Source organism: Suncus etruscus, chromosome X, assembly GCF_024139225.1.
Source record: "Suncus etruscus isolate mSunEtr1 chromosome X, mSunEtr1.pri.cur, whole genome shotgun sequence".
NCBI classification, from domain to species: domain Eukaryota; kingdom Metazoa; phylum Chordata; class Mammalia; order Eulipotyphla; family Soricidae; genus Suncus; species Suncus etruscus.
In genome coordinates, this window is record NC_064868.1 from 27,755,697 (window position 1) to 27,774,326 (window position 18,630).

At 36.7% G+C, this 18,630-nt stretch overlaps 1 pseudogene; it reads left to right on the plus strand.

The window, feature by feature from the left end:
- The first annotated feature begins 4,151 nt into the window (after positions 1–4,151).
- LOC125998798 (tropomyosin alpha-3 chain-like) overlaps positions 4,152–18,630 on the plus strand; it is a 64,590-nt pseudogene continuing 50,111 nt past the window's right edge.

Genomic DNA, 18,630 nt, shown 5'->3' on the forward strand with positions numbered 1-18,630 from the left:
TCTTGTTCTATTAAAGACATTTCTTAATTTGTTTCTCATATTAATTTAAGCCTCAGTGGCTCTAAAATGTGTTTTTTAATAATAGTAATCAATTAAGGCATTAGAGAGATAGTATACCAGGTAAGACACTTTGCTTGCATGTGGTCAATTCAAGGTCAATCCCTGGCACTATATATTGTCCTCTGAGTATCAGCCAGAGTGATCCCTGAGCCAGGAGTAAGTCTGAGTGCCATCTGGTGTGGCCAAAACCAAAAATTAATAAGCAATTAATATGCCATTAGTCTCCTGAAAACAGATGTTATTCATTTACTTTTTATAAAGCAGGATGTCGATAATTTAACATTTTCCTTACTATTTGAATGCACAGTGTTAAATATGATGAAGAAAATATATTCCAATATTGTTTCCTGGCTCCAAGAACACCACCCATTTTATGAAGTATCACAATTTATCTGGAAAAAAACTGAAAAGATGTGAATAATATTTTCATATAACATTCTTGAATCTAATAATTTTATTTTATTTAAAACATTTAATGAGTCAACTCACACGAAATTTAAAAATAAAATTTACTTCCTAATAGTAAACTGATAAATAAAACTAAATTTACTGTTAATGAGAATGTAAAGTCTTTGATCATGTCTTAAAATGATGGCAAAGTGACACTTTCTCTCCTATGGAGAAGACTGAGTTCACTCTCCTCACAATTCATCAAACTCACTCTAAAAATTGTTTTGGTTGGGGCTGGAGAGATAGCATAGAGGTAAGGCATTAGCCTTGCATGCAGAAGGATGGTGGTTCAAATCCTGGCATCTCATATGGTCCCCCGAGCCTGCCAGGAGCGATTTATGAGTGTAGAGCCAGAAGGAACCCCTGAGCGCTGCCGGGTGTGACCCAAAAACCAAAAAAAAATAAAAATAAAAATAAAAATAAAATTGTTTTGGTGGCCAGGGCCAGAGCAGTGGCTCAAACGGTATGGCTTGCACACACTAGCCTAGGAAAGACCTCAGTTCGATTCCCCGGCATCCCATATGGTCCCCCAAGCCAGGAGCGACTTCTGAGTGCATAGCCAGGAGTAGTTCCTGAGCATCACCAGGTGTGGCCCAAAAACAAAAACAAAAAATTGTTTTGCTGGGGCTGGAGTGACAGCACAAGAGTAGGGCATTTGCCTTGCACACATGTGACTTGTGATGGGATGGGTTAGATCCCCGGCATCTCATATAGTCCCCCAAGCATGTCAGGAGCGATTCTGAGTCAGGAGTAAACCCTGAGCACTGCCAGGTATGGACCTAACACCCCTCCCCCAAATTGCTTTGGTTCAAAAAGAAATAAGAGAAAACACATTGAATTCAGCTTTTAATGATGATACTAATTTGGGAGGTGGGCTGGATTTAAGCCACACCCAGTGGTGCTCTGTACTCAGGAGTGATCCTGCAGAGTAGCCAGAGATCATATAAGGTGTTGGAGATATGATCTGTGGTCAGTAGGATGCAAGGCAAGCACCGAAACGCGGTACTATCTCCAGGGAACCCCAATTACATTAGTTTTGTTGTTGTTGTTGTTGTTGTTGTTGTTTGTTTGTTTTTCGGGCCCCACACGTTTGATGCTCAGGGATTACTCCTGGCTAAATGCTCAGAAATAGCCCCTGGCTTGGGGGGACCATATGGGATGCCCGGGGATCAAACCGCGGTCCTTCCTTGGCTAGCGCTTGCAAGGCAGACGCCTTACCTCTAGCGCCACCTCGCCGGCCCCACATTAGTTTTAAAGTGAAAGTGACACCTGTACAAGCCAGGTAGAAAATGAAATTTGCTAAATATTAAAGGTCAGTATTATGAAATAACATTTAAATCTAAGTTTTACATTATCTGGTCAAACTGTATCTTTAGATTGGTCCTAGATATATTTTAATAACATTTATTTCTAACATCTTAGTAGATTTCCTATTGTTGTTTAATTTTCTAAGTTTTCATGTTGTTCTGACTGTTCATGTTATAAAGAATATTTATTCTTTGTTACTTTGGCAAATTTATTTCAAATTCACACATGAAAGGAAAATGCTTCCTATTTTGTTTTAGTTTATTCTAGTGTATTTTTTTTTTTTTTTTGGTTTTTGGGCCACACCCGGCGTTGCTCAGGGGTTACTCCTGGCTGTCTGCTCAGAAATAGCTCCTGGCAGGCACCAGGGACCATATGGGACACCGGGATTCGAACCAACCACTTTTGGTCCTGCATCGGCTGCTTGCAAGGCAAACGCCAGTGTGCTATCTCTCCGGGCCCCTCTAGTGTATTTTTTAATATACTGTTTCTTCTAGGTATCTGTTGTTTTCCTTTCTGCCTCTCACCGAGTTAGAAATCAATAGGAGAGACCAGAGAGATAATGCAGCAAGGAAGGCACTTGCCTTACAAGCAGCTGATCCTGGTGTGAACCCTAGCATTGCATATGGTTGGTCTCCTGAGTATAGATAGGTGTGATCCCAAAACAAAACAAAATAATGAAAGAAAGATTATAAAGTGAGGGCAAATCCAAAAAATCCTCCACTATCTTTCTAATATCATATAGACACCTTAACACATATATTATGATGATGATTGCTCCAAAATGCTCTCCAGATGTTTTCATATAAAAATTGCAGAACAATACTTTAAATATATATTTCTATCTTAGTTAAGTTTCACTTTTGTATACTTGAAGGGTCTATTCTGATTAGTATTCTTGAGACATTTCCCAAGTCACATTTACATTATCTAATTGTTTTATAAGTTCTATATGTATGTCTATATATCTTGATGTTTATTAATTTTCTCAAGACAAATGTTCTTATTGCCTTTTATTTAAATTAAATATGACAGACAATAATACAAGAATTTTATGTCATCTTACATATTATAATTGCAAAGTTTCCATGTAATTTATTGTCAGAGTGCTCTTTTTCTGGTGCCAGCAAATTTTTTACTCTTTGACAATAGCTGTTGTTATTATCACTAGAAATACTCTTATAGACTTGGTTATTAATTGTCATTTTTGTGGTGTAGGGTATAAAAGAAAAATGAAAATTTCATGACAAATAATTTCACACTGTATTGATTTACAGTGTATCCTAACCTCAAATATATATATTGATATTTTATTGATTTTTATTTAAACAGGAGTGTGATATCAATCTCTGATTTATTACACTGGAATACCTTAAAAAGCTGTTTAACATTCATTGAGTACATTTTAATATAGTTTTTTAAATATGGTCATTAAATGCAGATTTTCACTTTGCGCATTTCTATGATGACTGTCATTACCATTTTAGCTAAATATCTGTGTATTCACAAAATTTCCAGTATAAATCCAAAGACATAATGCCAGAGAAGAATTTCAGCAGTGCTTTACTTTGACCCATTCTTCTAATTGATAAGTAACATTATTGCTTTCAGATTTTTTAAATAAGCAATCCAAATAGAGCATATGCATACAAATCAGTAGGGTCATCTCAAAGAAGACATGTTTCTCTATTACAGTGATTCATTAGCACAAATAAACTACAATTAGCCCTTTTAGATTTGATTTTACAGAGCAGTTTAAGAACCAGAAAATAAAGATTCATTTCGTTATGGTTAAAATCTCACTTTGGGGCCAAAAGTGATAATGCCCAATATACTACTTAATCTAATACTCAATCTAATTCCCAGTAATTTTTCTGAATTTCAAAGCAATTTTTATAAGAATTTACATCAAAGGGACTATTCAAAAGGTTGAACTATAAGATTTGAAAATACAGTAGCTACAAATGTCATCATTACATTCTTTTCCAAAGAAGATGATGGAGAATTTCATTAAAAAAACTTATTTCTTTTTTTTTTTTTTTTTTTGGTTTTTGGGCCACATCCGGCGGAGCTCAGGGGTTATTCCTGGCTGTCTGCTCAGAAACAGCTCCTGGCAGGCACGGGGGACCATATGGGACACCGGGATTCGAACCAACCACCTTTGGTCCTGGATCGGCTGCTTGCAAGGCAAACGCCGCTGTGCTATCTCTCCAGGCCCAAAAAAGACTTATTTCTAAGAAGGTAGAATCTGTCCAAACCAACTATAGAAACCAGTGCCATGAAGTTTATTCATTGCCTGCCACCTATCTAAATGTATAACATACTGCAAAAGCGCAATGGCTGATATTGACATACTGGTAAGTCTTTTACCTTGTAGAATTGAGAAAGCACTGTATTCCCAAAACTTAAAGCCTCAGAAGGCTTCTCATCAACCATTGATGATAATACTGTATCATAATCACAGATTTTTTTTTCTGTTTCTTGGACCACACCCCACGGTGCTCAGGGGTTACTCCTCGCTCTGTGCTCAAATCATTCATGGCTGGGGGGACCATATGGAATGCCGGCAATGGAACTGGAATCCATCCTGCGTCAGTCTCTTGCAAAATAAATGCCCTACTGTTGTGCTACGACTCTGGCCCCTTATAATCACAAATGGAATATGCTTTTTATATAGCTTTCAGGCATTTCTACACAATAATGTACAGTTGTGTGCCCAGATTAAGAATTGTGCATCCTCTTTTTGAAAGTACAAAACTTATAATATTTTTATCTAAACTGTGTAACATGAAGTTAATCATAAGTAAATAGCAAAGAAACCACATTTCAGTGCATTATAAAATATGTGCTATACAGATACAAAATTGCTGCTTTAAAGCTTTTTTTAATAGGTTTTTGAGTCACACCCGGCAGGCTCAGGGGTTACTCCTGGCTCTACGCTCAGAAATCACTCCTGGCAGGCTCGGGGGACCATATGGGATGCCAGAATTCAAACCACCAGCCTTCTGCATGAAAGGCAAATGCCTTATCTCCATGCTATCTCTCCAACCCCTCACTATACAGATTTTTGAATGGTATGTGAAAGAGAAAGAAAGATAAGGTATCACATACTGTAAGTGACTGAAATATGACTAAATATAGTGCATTGTATCCTTAATAATTGGAATAGAGAACATATTTAGACAGTTGACATTATTGAAATATGAACTACAGATTCATTCTAGTCAAAATGCTAGATTTCCTGAGTTTTAACTATGACTCTGACCATATGAGAGAATGTATCCTTGTTCTAAAGTAACAAAAGTAAGGGAATACAACTTGCATAGTAATTTCTAAAATGTTTATAAAGAAATACTCTGTGTAAACAGAGACATGGAGAGGTTGGGGAGGTAGGGATGTATATAAAATGGATAAAATACTAATTTTTATTGGTTTTTATTATTCTTGTAACTTTTCTATAATTTTGCAATTTTTAAAAATTAGTAAAACAAAATACAAGTAAAAATTGACAGTATATATAAACATCCTAGCACAGGGTTTGAGCTGCGTATAGTGATTATCAATAAATAGCAGTTGATGGACAAAATGGTAGAGAAGTGGGCAGATAGTTTTTGAAGTGCCTGCAGCCTGACTCTTGTTTGGTTTTTCTGGATGGGTGAGGGGCACATCCAGCAGTGCCTGAGCACTGGCTGTGCATTCCAGTATCACTCCTGTGGGCTCAGGGGACCAGATGTGGTGCTGGGGATACAACCTAGGTCTGCTGTATGCAAGGCAAGTTCCCTACTGACTGTACTATCTCTCAGACCCAAGACTCTGGTTTGATCCCTGGCATCACATACGGTCCTTCAAGCACTCCCACAAGTGTCTCTAAGAGTAGGCCTGAGAATATATGGGTGTTGCCCCAAAACAAAACAATGTTAAAGGGCAGTTAATAAACACTCTCTGCTATTGCCTAATTCTTGTTTTAGCTTGATACCAAGTATGCTGCAGGCATCTTGTGTCTCAGCATCTCTAGTGGGGAGCAATCCTTCACGAGAGGAAAACGGGTAACACAAGCGGCCGAATATGAAATATGAAATAATGAAACCACACAGAGTACGTGGAGTCAACACATCTTCTGGCAGAGTGTGACAAGTTTAATTTTTTGAGCAGGCGAATTTATAGGGATAAAATTAGCCAGAGGTAAAGAATAATTCTAATCACAAAGCAGAGTACAACAGTAACAATATCTAAGCTATGGGTGTGACTGTAAAAATTCTAGGTTATGAAAGAGAAGGCAACTCCTTGCAAGCTTACTTCAAATGCAAATTCAGAATTAGGAGGAAGTAGGAAATATCTAGAAACTTGATCTTTACTTGACTGGACTCTATTGTTTTAGAAGTTAAGTAAAGGGAGGAGCCAAATCCCCAAAAATGAGTTTCCCTATTTCTAAAAGAGGGTCAATAGTCAATAGTCAGGATCTGCATTCTGGTTATGCCCTTGATTTCCAGAAAATGCAGCTGCAAGGATATATTTGAAAAAGAGAGAAAAGGTATTGTCTTTGCTTTTAGGGCTGGCTATTATCCAGAAAAGGGGTTCTCAAATAATCTTTGGTGCTGGAATTTCTGAGCCAAATTATTTGATAGAGGCCATAATTTTGCTTGAGATATACAAAGGAGAGATAGTCAAATACTGGCTGAAAATGTAATGCCAGGTATCTCTTTGGAAATTCCTCAACCATCCACACAGTGGAAAAAAGCGTCCACAGTGGGCCTTTTGAGGAACCCCATGGGGTTTAAATTAGTTCTACCCACCAGGAAAATCTGAGGATACATCTGGTGGCCCTCCTAAAAGCTTAGGTATGCCCTGGCACAAGTAGAATATTGATGATGAGGGGGAAACAGTATAGCAATTTATCCGAGCTACACTCAGCAGCAATCAAAGCAAGAGATCCCAACTAATGCACTCAGATTTTAGGGGGCATATGGGAACTAGAGAACACTGATAGAGGAAACTAATGCTAGAAAATGATATGTCTAAAATTCAACTATCAATAATTTTATAAATTATGGTTCTTTAGTTAAAATTTTTAAAAAAAATAATTGGTACCCAGTAAATTGTAACTATTCATTGATACTACCTTTGGTGTTTTTCTGAACTCAGGCAAAGGACCTCATAAAGAAGGAACTTTATAGCAGCCAAAGAGATAGTCCAGCAGTAGGGCGTTTGCCTTGCACGCAGCCGATTCAGGACAGACAGTGATCGAAATCTGGCATCCTATATGGTCCCTGGAGCCTGCCAGGATTGATTTTTGAGCACATAGCCAGGAGTATCCCCTTAGCGCCACCAGATGTGACCCACAAACAACAACAACAAAAGAAGTTGATGTAAAACCTTCCAAATTAGTGTTGAACAACACTGTATCTCTAGTAGTTTCTCTGAAATAATTAAATCAATATATAAATTTGTAACTTAACTGGTTGCCATCATATTTAGTGTCATTGTGTTAGTAGTAGATTGTTTTGTTAGTACTTAAAGCATCTGTTAACTTCCTGGCACCGAAAGCTGGTGAATACATCTCTGCTATTTCAGTGTTCCTATGGCTGCAGCCACAATCTTAACTCAACTTCTAGGTATTTGGTATGAATGATTATTTAATCCATTTACTAGCTGAATAACCATGGGTGAGTTTTTTATTCAATACTTCAGTTTCCTCATCAGTTAAATAGGGAAATATTAATGTGTTTTCATAGAATTGCTTTAGAATTGGAGACCATGTCCTGTAAAATGTACCCCAATCTGATATTAATGGTCCTTTGCTTTGACAAATCCGAGTATTTTATAGCTGTTGAAGATTCAAGTCACTTACTTGACATCTGCTTTTGAAAATATGTCACATAGAAAAGTGACATTGAAAATACAAAGAGAAGTCAGAGAGATTGAAATCAAATAATATAGCTCCAATATAGGTTGTGAGTTGCCTGTAAAGGAATGAAAAATAAACATTATTCAGAGTGGGTTAGACATCGCAGTATGTTATAAAACTAGTTATGGAGTAACCACAGTTTAGTTTATTGAATGGACTGCACCTAATTGAATATTATCTATTCGTTCCTATAGTGTCTCTTTAAATTCATTGTCATGATTATACTTATCTAGGAGTGTATGAAATCTTAGTCTCTTCACCAGGTTCTTAGTGTGTTAGTTTCCTAGGGCAGATATAGCAAATTACCACTAGGTAAATATTTTTAAAATTAGACATTTATACTTTCTCAGTCCTGTAGGCTGGATGTCCAAAATGAAGGTATTGGGGACACCATATTTTTTGACGGATTATCCTGCTATTTTATTCCTAGAAACTTCTGCTTGTCAGCAGTCCTTGACTTTCCTTATATTGTACTTACATCACAACAATCTCTACCTTCATCTTCATCTCTTTACTTACATATTGATTAGTAAACTCAGCCCCAGGCTCTTGCCCTTGGATTTTCAAGAGTGAGTTAGATCCAGGTCACCACAGAACTTAATCTCCAGGGATACACTTAACAAATTAGAAATGGAAGCTCTCTCTCAGTCAGCTTGTGGTGAAGTGAAGCCCCCTCTTCCTTCCCAGAATGAATAACAACAAGCTACGGGCAGAGAAATGGAGCATCTTGTTAATAAGACAGAAACAGCATGCTTGGAGCAACTTGTGAATATGTCAGAAACAGTATGTTTGGAGAAAAATCTTTCTCCATAGAAAACAGTACATCCTCTCAAATATTTTTAACCATGTAATAACAAACAGCCTAGAACTGTTTCCCAAACCCCGGGAAAATTTGTTAGAGACTGTCTTCAAATATTTTCTATGATTGGGGCACAGCTGTAAGGCGTTTGCTTTGCATGTGGCAAACCAGGACGAACCTGGGTTTGATTCTGAGCATCCCATAGGACCCCAGACTTTGCCTGGAGTGATTTCTGAGCTCCAGGAGTAACCCCCTAGCGCTGCTGAGTGTGACCCAAAAACAAACAAACAAAAGATATTTTCTATGATTTCTGGCGGAAAGGGTGTTAGTATAAAATTCCTTTTCATTTAGATACCATGATTTAAACTGCCATTAATGTACAGTTACAAGAATGCATTGTTGCTCTCTCACCCCCAGTACTGAAGCATTAGCATCCTTCCACCAATCTTTCAAGATCCCCTCTTACCCAACTTCCATTCAGCAAACTCTGTTCTTTAGACTGACTCTTGGGGTCTGTTATCATTGGCCATTTTTAATTCCCTTACTGTGGTGTGTGTGTGTGTGTGTGTGTGTGTGTGTGTGTGTGTGTGTATGTTTTGTTTTGTTTTGTTTTTGAGCCACACCTGGTGGTGCTCAGGAGTTATTTCTGGCTCTGTGCTCAGAAATTACTCCTGGAAATCTCAGGGGACCATAATGGATGCGGGGGATTGAACCTGAGTCAGCTGCCTGCAATGCAAATGCCCTTTAGAGCACACTATTGCTTTGGGCCCCTACTGTGTTTCTTTTATTCCATCTATTTGAGAGATCCTTAAATATTTGTCATTTTCCCTTTTATTTGCTTTGCTCATCGTGATACCCTCCAGATCCTCCTAGCTGCAGTGAAATATAAGCTTTCATTTTTCTTACACGTGATTGGCATTTCATTGTGTATTAACAACAGTTTCTTTAGATACATGCTTCCAAGTCGTAGACTCGTGGGCCTGGAAATGCTAGTAGGGAGTTTCAGTCAAATGGGTCATTGGGAATACCTGGTCCAAAACTATAAGTTTCTGGAGCCTATAGAATTGCACATGGGGAAGCGTCGTGGCGCTTGTTGTGCTAGGAACATACATAGTAATAACTGCTATACTTGCTTCTGGACCCCAGACCATGATTTATTTATCTTCTTGTATATTCTTGGACATTTGCATCATTTCTAGAACATTGTAAATAGCACTGAATAAATATAGGATTCTAATTATCTTTTTAAAGTGTTTCTTTGCTCTCTGGGGTAGATGCCAAGAAGTGGAATTGCTAGCACATAAAGAACCTCATTCTCAATTTTTAAGCTATCTCCATAACGTTTTCCATTGAGGTAAACTTATTTTTAATTGAGATTATGTAGTTTACAATGCTAATAATTATAGTTTCATCTGTACATAATTCCAACACCACACCCATCACCATTGTACCTTCTCCCTTACCCAAGGACCCAGACACTCCTCTCTCCCAACCTTCCAACTGCATTCTTCCTTTATATTGCCTTTGGCTCTTTGTTGCTACCACATGAGTATCTTGAATTCAGGCACATGAGTCTGACCATTCTTGATCTATCCCATTCCTTCTGACTGACTTGACCTAGTATGATATCTAGAGAACTTTTAACTGAATGTCATTTATAGGAAAGATATTTGAAGTCATCTTTAGATGTTTTGATTGAAAGTACTTTTCTGAATCTTGCTAAAACATAATCCATATAAAATACTCATAACCTATGTCAGGACCACAGTCAAGTGTACTATTAGTATTTTTCTATGGTCCTACATTACAAACTATTTTTATGAATTATTTCTTCATTTATTAAAAAAAACCTGTATAATGGGCCAGAGTGATAGCATAGTGGTAAAGCATTTGCCTTGCATGCAGCTGACCTGGAACAAACCTGAATTCTATCCTTTGCATACCATATGGTCCCCCGAGCCTGCCAGGAGTGATTTCTGAGCATAGAGCCAGGAGTAGCCCTGAACACTATAGAGGACATGGATAATAGCTCTGTGGCAAAACAAAACAACACCTACACAATAGGTATAAAGATTGCACTTTCAATACCAGATGCCACCTACATGTGCCCAGCATGATCCTGGCTGTTACAAATTTGAAGACCTTAAAGCATTGTAGCCAGGCTAGCTGTGTTCCAGAATCTGCACTCAAATGAGTGGTGCTCATTGAGCAACAAGGGCAAGTATTATGAGCACCAAAGCAAGCATCAGACATTGCAATAATAAACATTTCAAAGATAAAAGAAAGAAGAAAGCATGTGAAGCCCTCCAAACAAAAGAAATACCTGCCACTACCAGTTTTTCCCTCTTGCCATATCCCTGGAAAACCAAATTAAGTTCTAACACTTTAAGTGTTTTGTTTGGAGCTATTTCATATAAATAAAAGTATAATTGTATGCAATTTTTGTTTTTTCTTGCCTTTTTATACAATGTTTCTAGTAGCAATATATTGGTTTGTAATATGCAAAAGTCCTTAATTTTTTCAAATCAGTACTATTTTTGAATGATAGATCACATTTTTTTATTATTTCAACATTTCGAATGTATTTGAGCTGTCATTTTCATTATTGTGAAAATAGGTGCTATGTATATTTGTGTGCAATATTTGTTTTGTTGTGTTCTGGGTTTGGGCAGCATACCTGGAAGTGTTCAGGATTAACTTTTGGTAGGGTTCAAGGGACTCTATCGATAGCAAGGATCAGTCCAAGGTCTGCTGGCATTTGACACAGGGACCTTAACACTATAATATCTTTTGGCCCTGTGAATGATATTTTCATGTAAAGGTATGTTATCACTTATTATTAGGTAGATAACTAGGACTGAAATTGCTTGCCATGCGTTGACCATTGTAAGAACTGTTTACTCAAAATGCCAACAATAACTAAATATCTTCAGGGCTGTGTGAACTTATAATTTTTCATATCTACAGCAGCTTTAGTCTGTATAAGGTGAGATGATTGAAGAATTGTTTGGACCACACAGGCAGTGGGCAGTATTTAGGGGCTATTCCTGGCTCTCTGTGCAAGGGTCATTCCCAGCTGTGCTCAGGGGATGTTGATATGTGGTGCCAGGTGTGAACTGGGTTAGCTGCCTGCAAAGCAAGTACCTTAATCCTAGTACTATGTCTGGTCCCTGTCTGTCTTCTTTATCACAATCATTTTTTTGTAGGTTGTGACTACAATCTACACTGTCTTATCTTGTTTTTATTGATATTCTATTACTTTGCTTTAGTTTGGATGTCTGAAAAAATTGTGCTTTCTATTCTCAGACACAGGAGTTTTCCACTAAGTCTCTGAAATGACAAGAACAGTGACTTAACATTTAGTTAAAGTAGCAACTATGTGAACAAAAGACATCAATAGAAATCTAATCCTAGAGTTAGCATACTACCATATAAACAGTAACTTCTGTATATAAGAATGAAGGAAAAAAACATAATCCAAATATGTTCCTAGTTTTGGACACCTGTGTGGGCTTTCAGACTAAAACACATGCTTTATAAGAATATCACAACAGCAATAGTAACCTATATTGAACTCTTTTCCTATTTTTAATCAAGTATTGTTCTACATGCATTTTTCTTGTATTATAATGCTTGAATCCCATGAGAACCTCGACTAAGTACTTTGATTACTTAAAATTTTCAGGTATGCATACTTCAGCATACAAACAAATCATCTCTTTTTTTCACAGGTTCTATGTGGGAGAGATGTAAAATCATAAGGAAAGCGTTTCCTTTATACCAGTGGTTCTCAAACTATGGCCCGTGGGCCACATATTGTATTGTTATCTGTTTTGTTTCTTCATTGCAAAATAAGATATATGCAGTGTGCATAAGAATTCGTTCATAAGTTTTGTTTTTACTATAGTCAGACCCTCCAATGGTCTGAGGGACAGTGAACTGGCCCCCTGTTGAAAAAGTTTGAGGACCCCTGCTTTACACGTATGAGGCTTGGTTTTGACTTTCAACACTGTAAAATGAATTAATTAAACACAATTGAGGAGGATGCCGATAATGTATTAAAAACAGATATTTAAGAGGCTGGAGAGATAATGCAGCAGATAAGGCACTTGTCTGCGACCCAGATCAATCCTCAGCATCCTGTATGTTCCCCAGAGCACTGCAAGGAGTGATCCCTGACAGAGGAGCCAAAAATAACTTCTGAGAAACACCTGGTATGGCCCAAAACCAAAATAACAAAAAAAGATAATTGATCAAAATTAAGCACCGCTAAGAACATTTGATTTTGCTTAGCTATCCCGGGGTCTTCTCAGATCTCTTTCGAATACTTTCCTATTTCACTGTCCCCAATTCCTATACTTTTACTCTCATTAACTAATCTTTTTGAGGGTTATTCTAAGAATATAGAAGTCTGTGTTTCTCCCCATGTCTCAATAGAAGAGCTCTTGATTGTCCCCTGAAGTTATAGAAATTTTACAACTGAGAAAATCTTTTTCTGTCCTTCTTTGCCTAGATTCTTGTTTGTTTGTTTGTTTGTTTTGGGGTCACACCCAGCAGTGCTCAGGTGTTACCCCTGGTCTGTGCTCAGAAATTGCTCCTGGCAGGCGCAGAGGACCATAAGAGATGCCGGGATTTGAACCACCATTCAGTTCATCCTGGGTTGGCTGCGTGCATGGTAAATGCCCTACCACTGTGCTATCTCTCCGGCTTCTGCCTAGACTCTATTCTTTTAATATCTTTATTTAAGCACCATGATTACAAACATGATTGTAGTTGGATTCCAGTGATAAACAGAAGGTCAGTGCAACATTCCCACCGCCAATGCCCTCAATTTCCCTCTCCCTGACCCCTGCCTGTAATCGAGTCAGGAATTCTATTTCTCTCACTCATTAACATTGTCATGGTAGCTGTTAGTGTAGTTATTTTTCTAACTGCATTTATCAATCTTTGTGGTGAGCTTCATATCATGAGTCAGTCTTCCAGCCCTCATCTCTGGGTATTATAACAATAATGTCTTTTATTTTTCTTAAAGCTCATAGATAAGTGAGACTATTCTGTGTCTAGCTCTCTTCATCTCACTTATTTCACTTAGCATAAAAGTTTCTATGTCTATCCATGTAGGGAAAAATTTCATGACTTCATCTCCCCAGATGGCTGTATAATATTCCCTTGTGTATATGTACCACAGTTTTTTTAGCTGCTCATCAGTTGAAAGGCATCATGGTTGTTTCCAGATTCTGGCAATTGTAAATAGTGCTGCAATAAATATAGGTGTGAGGAAGGCCTTTTTGTATTGTGCTTTTATGTTCCTAGGGTATATCCCTAGGAGTGGTATAGCTCGATTGTACAGGAACTCAATATCCAGTTTTTTGAGGAATCTCCATATTGTTTTCCATAAAGGCTTGACTAGACAACATTCCCACCAGCAGTGAATGAGTGTTCCTTTTTCCCCACATCCCCACTAGCACCGCTTTTTTTTGTTCTTTGTGATGTGTGCCAGTCTCTATGCCTGCCTTGCCTCTTACTGCTTTTTTTAATACATTGTTAAGGAGTCAAATACACAAATCCTCCTGTCATAATTAGAGGGCATATGGCATAAAGAGAAAGGACAGTCTTTTCTTATGTTTTATTTATCTTTATCTTTTTTATTGTTTAGCATTTAATATATAAAAAAGACCCTTCACCAGTGCAACATTCCCATCACCAATGTCTCAAGTGTCCCTCCTACCCATCTTATACCAGCCTGTTCTAGACAGGCTTTCTACTGTCTAGAAAGGTAGAAAGAGAAAAAAGACAATCTTGATAAAATATTTTAATAAAAGTTGGCACATGGGGAAGAAGAACTTTTATAACAAACGCAAAACAAGAACAATAGAATATTTTCCTTAGGCAGCAGGATCTTTACATTAGAAACAAATGGATTGTAACAATTTCAAAATCTTAGGATATGTTATTTATCCTGCAATATCTGAGAACTTGCTTTATAGTTAATATTTTTGTGTATGAAACAATTTTTCTGGGTTGATTTCAATACAATATTGAACTTCTGGAACAAAATGACTTTGTGGTTTCCCAGAGCCTCTTTAATTCTTATAATTTTACAAGAGCACAACATTGCCATGAACCAAAACAATCAAGCATTTTGGATTATACATAGCTAAGGTCTTTTCTTTCGTTAAATAGATTTGGCCTTGCCTTTTAAGAACTTAAGGGAGTAAATTTTCAAAAAAAAAATTAAAAGGGCCCGGAGAGATAGCACAGCGACGTTTGCCTTGCAAGCAGCCGATCCAGGACCAAAGGTGGTTGGTTCGAATCCCGGTGTCCCATATGGTCCCCCGTGCCTGCCAGGAGCTATTTCTGAGCAGACAGCCAGAAGAAACCCCTGAGCACCACCGGGTGTGGCCCAAAAAAAACAAAAAAAAAATTAAAAGAAGGAAGAAACGAAGGAAAGAAGGAAGAAAAGAAAGGAAAGAAGAAAGGAAGGGAAAAAGAAAGAAGGAAAGAAAAAAGGAAAAATAAAGAAATTGTTTATGGTATATAACTACTACTTTTATGGTATATAAATTTACTATTTATGGTATATAATAAAGAATTGTCAAAACAAATTAAAATAGAGATTAGAGATTTCATCTGTATGGATTGGAATGGATTGCAAATATGAGCATTTTAGAAAAGGAGTATTTAGAAGCTACTATATACATGTTAATTTTACAAATGATACATAAAAATATGCAAGGCAATGTCTATTCTAAATTGATTCATTTATAGCTGAGATGTATTCCAATAGTGTGATTTTTTAGCAAGCAAATCATGTAAATTTTTTATTCAACAGCTTTGATCTCAAATACAGAATAAATGGCAAAGTCCAGAAAAGACTTATAAATTTCCTATAACTGCTTGTTACCCAATTTTTATTTTTTGCTTTGTTTTATTTGGGAGTCATAGCCAGTGATGCTTAAGGATGATTACTGGTTCTGCACTCAGGAACCACTCCTGGTGGTGCTTGTGGGACCATAGGGGATGCCAGGAATCAAACCCAGGTCGGTTGCATGCAAATATGTTTTCTCTCTCTGACCCTGAAATTTTTTAATCTTTTATTGTTGCTCACCATGTCCAGCTCTAAAGGGACATATTAATTTGTCTTTACTCTTTGAAACATTATCTCATATGTTATAATGATGATCGTTAGGTAATATTTTCTTTATTCACCAATAAACAGTTTTTGACAGAAAGCAAATGACAGAAAGCTTTTTCATTTTTGTCATCACGAATAATGTAATGAACATACAGTTGCTAATATTTTTGAATGAATAATTCAGATTTGTTTTAATAATCAAACATGAAGAGTTAGATTATATGGTATTTTTTATTCTTTTTTTTTTGAGATATCACCAGACTATTTTCCTTAGTGGCTACACATATTTCTATTCCATTTCCATTCCATTACCGCCAGCACTATATATGTTTTCTTTTTTCCACAGCCTTGCCAATGCTTGTTTCTTGATAATATTCATTCTACTGGGTGTGAGTTGAGTTCTTGCCATTTGTAAGACAGAGATGGACCTAGATGATATTATGGAAAGTGTAGTAATTTAGAAAGAGAAAGACATATGTCTTATGTTACTTTATATATGGAAAAGATAAAGAGAACATATGGATGGCAACCAGAGGGGAAGGAAATTGTGAGGATGGCTTATAAAACAGATAAAGAAAGTCAATCAGTAGTATAGTAATACATGCAATTTAGACTTCTATCAGTGATCATAATGTACTGTTCAAATGTGCTCAACTTTTAGTGTACAAAAAGCACTGTTTATAGTATACAAAAAGCTGCACACCTGAAACATAATATTATTAAACATATTATTATCAACTGCTATATCTTTTTAAATAAATTTAAAAAGACAGAAACTGAGGGAAAAGGTAGCTCTGCATGCCATGTATGAGGAGTGCCATATCTCTAGCACTACCTGGGTTCCATACCACCAGGTAATCAGGGTGATTAGAGTGATGTTGAACGTTCATGCCTGTACATACAGCCTGGCTGAGTATTGTCAGGAGTGTTCCTCAGGAATTCTGGAACACTACTTAAGAAGCACCCACCACACTGTGAGAGAAAAAAAATGAAATGAACCAAAAATTCAAATTGACTAGAAAGAAGAAATGAAATGGCATAATACAATTTTAAAAATCATTTGCCAATATGTAATATTAGTGGAAAGGATAAGGAAATATTTGTCAGAACGTATAGACATTTGTTTCAGTAAATTTGTTAGAAGTCGAAGCAGTGTTAGTGACTAGAATATTAAAAAGTTTGAGGTCAGGCTTAGGGGTAATTTTTGAAATTTTATATTGAGATTTTGTAGTCTACAATGCTACTAATAATGGTTTCTCACACACATAAGTCCAACACCACACTCATCACCAGTGTAACCCTCAAAGATTCCAAGATCACTTCCTCCCAAACCCTCCAACCCAACTCAAATGTGTGGATCAGTTCTCCCTTTATGCCTTTGGACTTTGTGTCATCTTATTGTATATCTTTAAATAGTACATAGGGCATAGTTCATTCTTTATCTAAACCATACATTTTCATTATGTCACTGAATAAGCAAATTAATATTTCCTGCTAGGGGACTGCATGCTGGGATTTAATACCAGATGTTATTTTTTAATTAATTTTTATATATTTAATTTTACATTTGGGGCTAAACCCAGCGATGCTTACACCGGAGATTACTCCTGCCTCTGTGTACAGTGCTCATGGAACCATTTGTGTCGCCAGAGACTGAACTCGATTTGCCAGCATGCAAGAAAAGTGCCTTAATATTGTACCATCTTTTCAGCCCTCATATGTTATTTCTTAAAGAAATAACATTCTTTTCTTCTAGTATTTCTAAACATATTTTAATTTGTGATATGATCAAATAATAACTATATTCATTTTCTTAGTATGATAAAAAGTTAAGTGTTGCAAAATGAATAAATGACAGTATTTCAAATGACTTAAACTTATGTGTTGCATATACAATATGCATTTTAAAATTTTAAGATGAGGAGCTAGGAAAGTGTTAAGGTAAAGGAGAAGAAATATATAATATATCTACCCTTTCATATAATTGTAGAAATATTATGTATCCTCTATAAAATTGGCATTTGTAACAATTGGAGTACATATATATTTTTACTAAAACTATACTACTACTTTTCTTTGATTGTGTAATACTGTTTTTCATTTTTCTGAATAGACAAGAAATTTGAGCAGAGGTTAAAATCAAATTTAATTGTGTAGCCTTCAAACTTAACCTTGGTAAATATTGAATAAAGACATGAATCAGGGCATGGAAAACAATGTTTTTACCCTTTCAGTCCCCATCTCTGTGTCCAGGAATCACTATTGGTAGGATTTAGGGGATCCAAGGGTGGTGCTGGGTTTAATTGAACCCAGATAATCTCTATGTAAGGAAAGTACCCTACAGAGAGTAGACAGTTTCCCTGGTTCATACATATTTGTTTTTATTTTACATTGACTATTCACATTTTTTGTTTCTTTATATACTAGTCATGAGTGAGATCATCCCACATTTTTCTTTTTTTTTTTAATGCATAATTTTTTTTATTTAAACACCTTGATTACATACATGATTGTGTTTGGGTTTCAGTCATAAAAGGAACACCACCCATCACCAGTGCAACATTCCCATCACCCAAGTCCCAAATCTCCCTCCTCCCCACCCAACCCCCGCCTGTACCCTAAACAGGCTCTACATTTCCCTCATACATTCTCATTATTAGGACAGTTCAAAATGTAGTTATTTCTCTAACTAAACTCATCACTCTTTGTGGTGAGCTTCCTGAGGTGAGCTGGAACTTCCAGCTCTTTTCTCTTTTGTGTCTGAAAATTATTATTACAAGGGTGTCTTTCATTTTTCTTAAAACCCATAGATGAGTGAGACCATTCTGCGTTTTTCTCTCTCTCTCTGACTTATTTCACTCAGCATAATAGATTCCATGTACATCCATGTATAGGAAAATTTCATGACTTCATCTCTCCTGACAGCTGCATAATATTCCATTGTGTATATGTACCACAGTTTCTTTAGCCATTCGT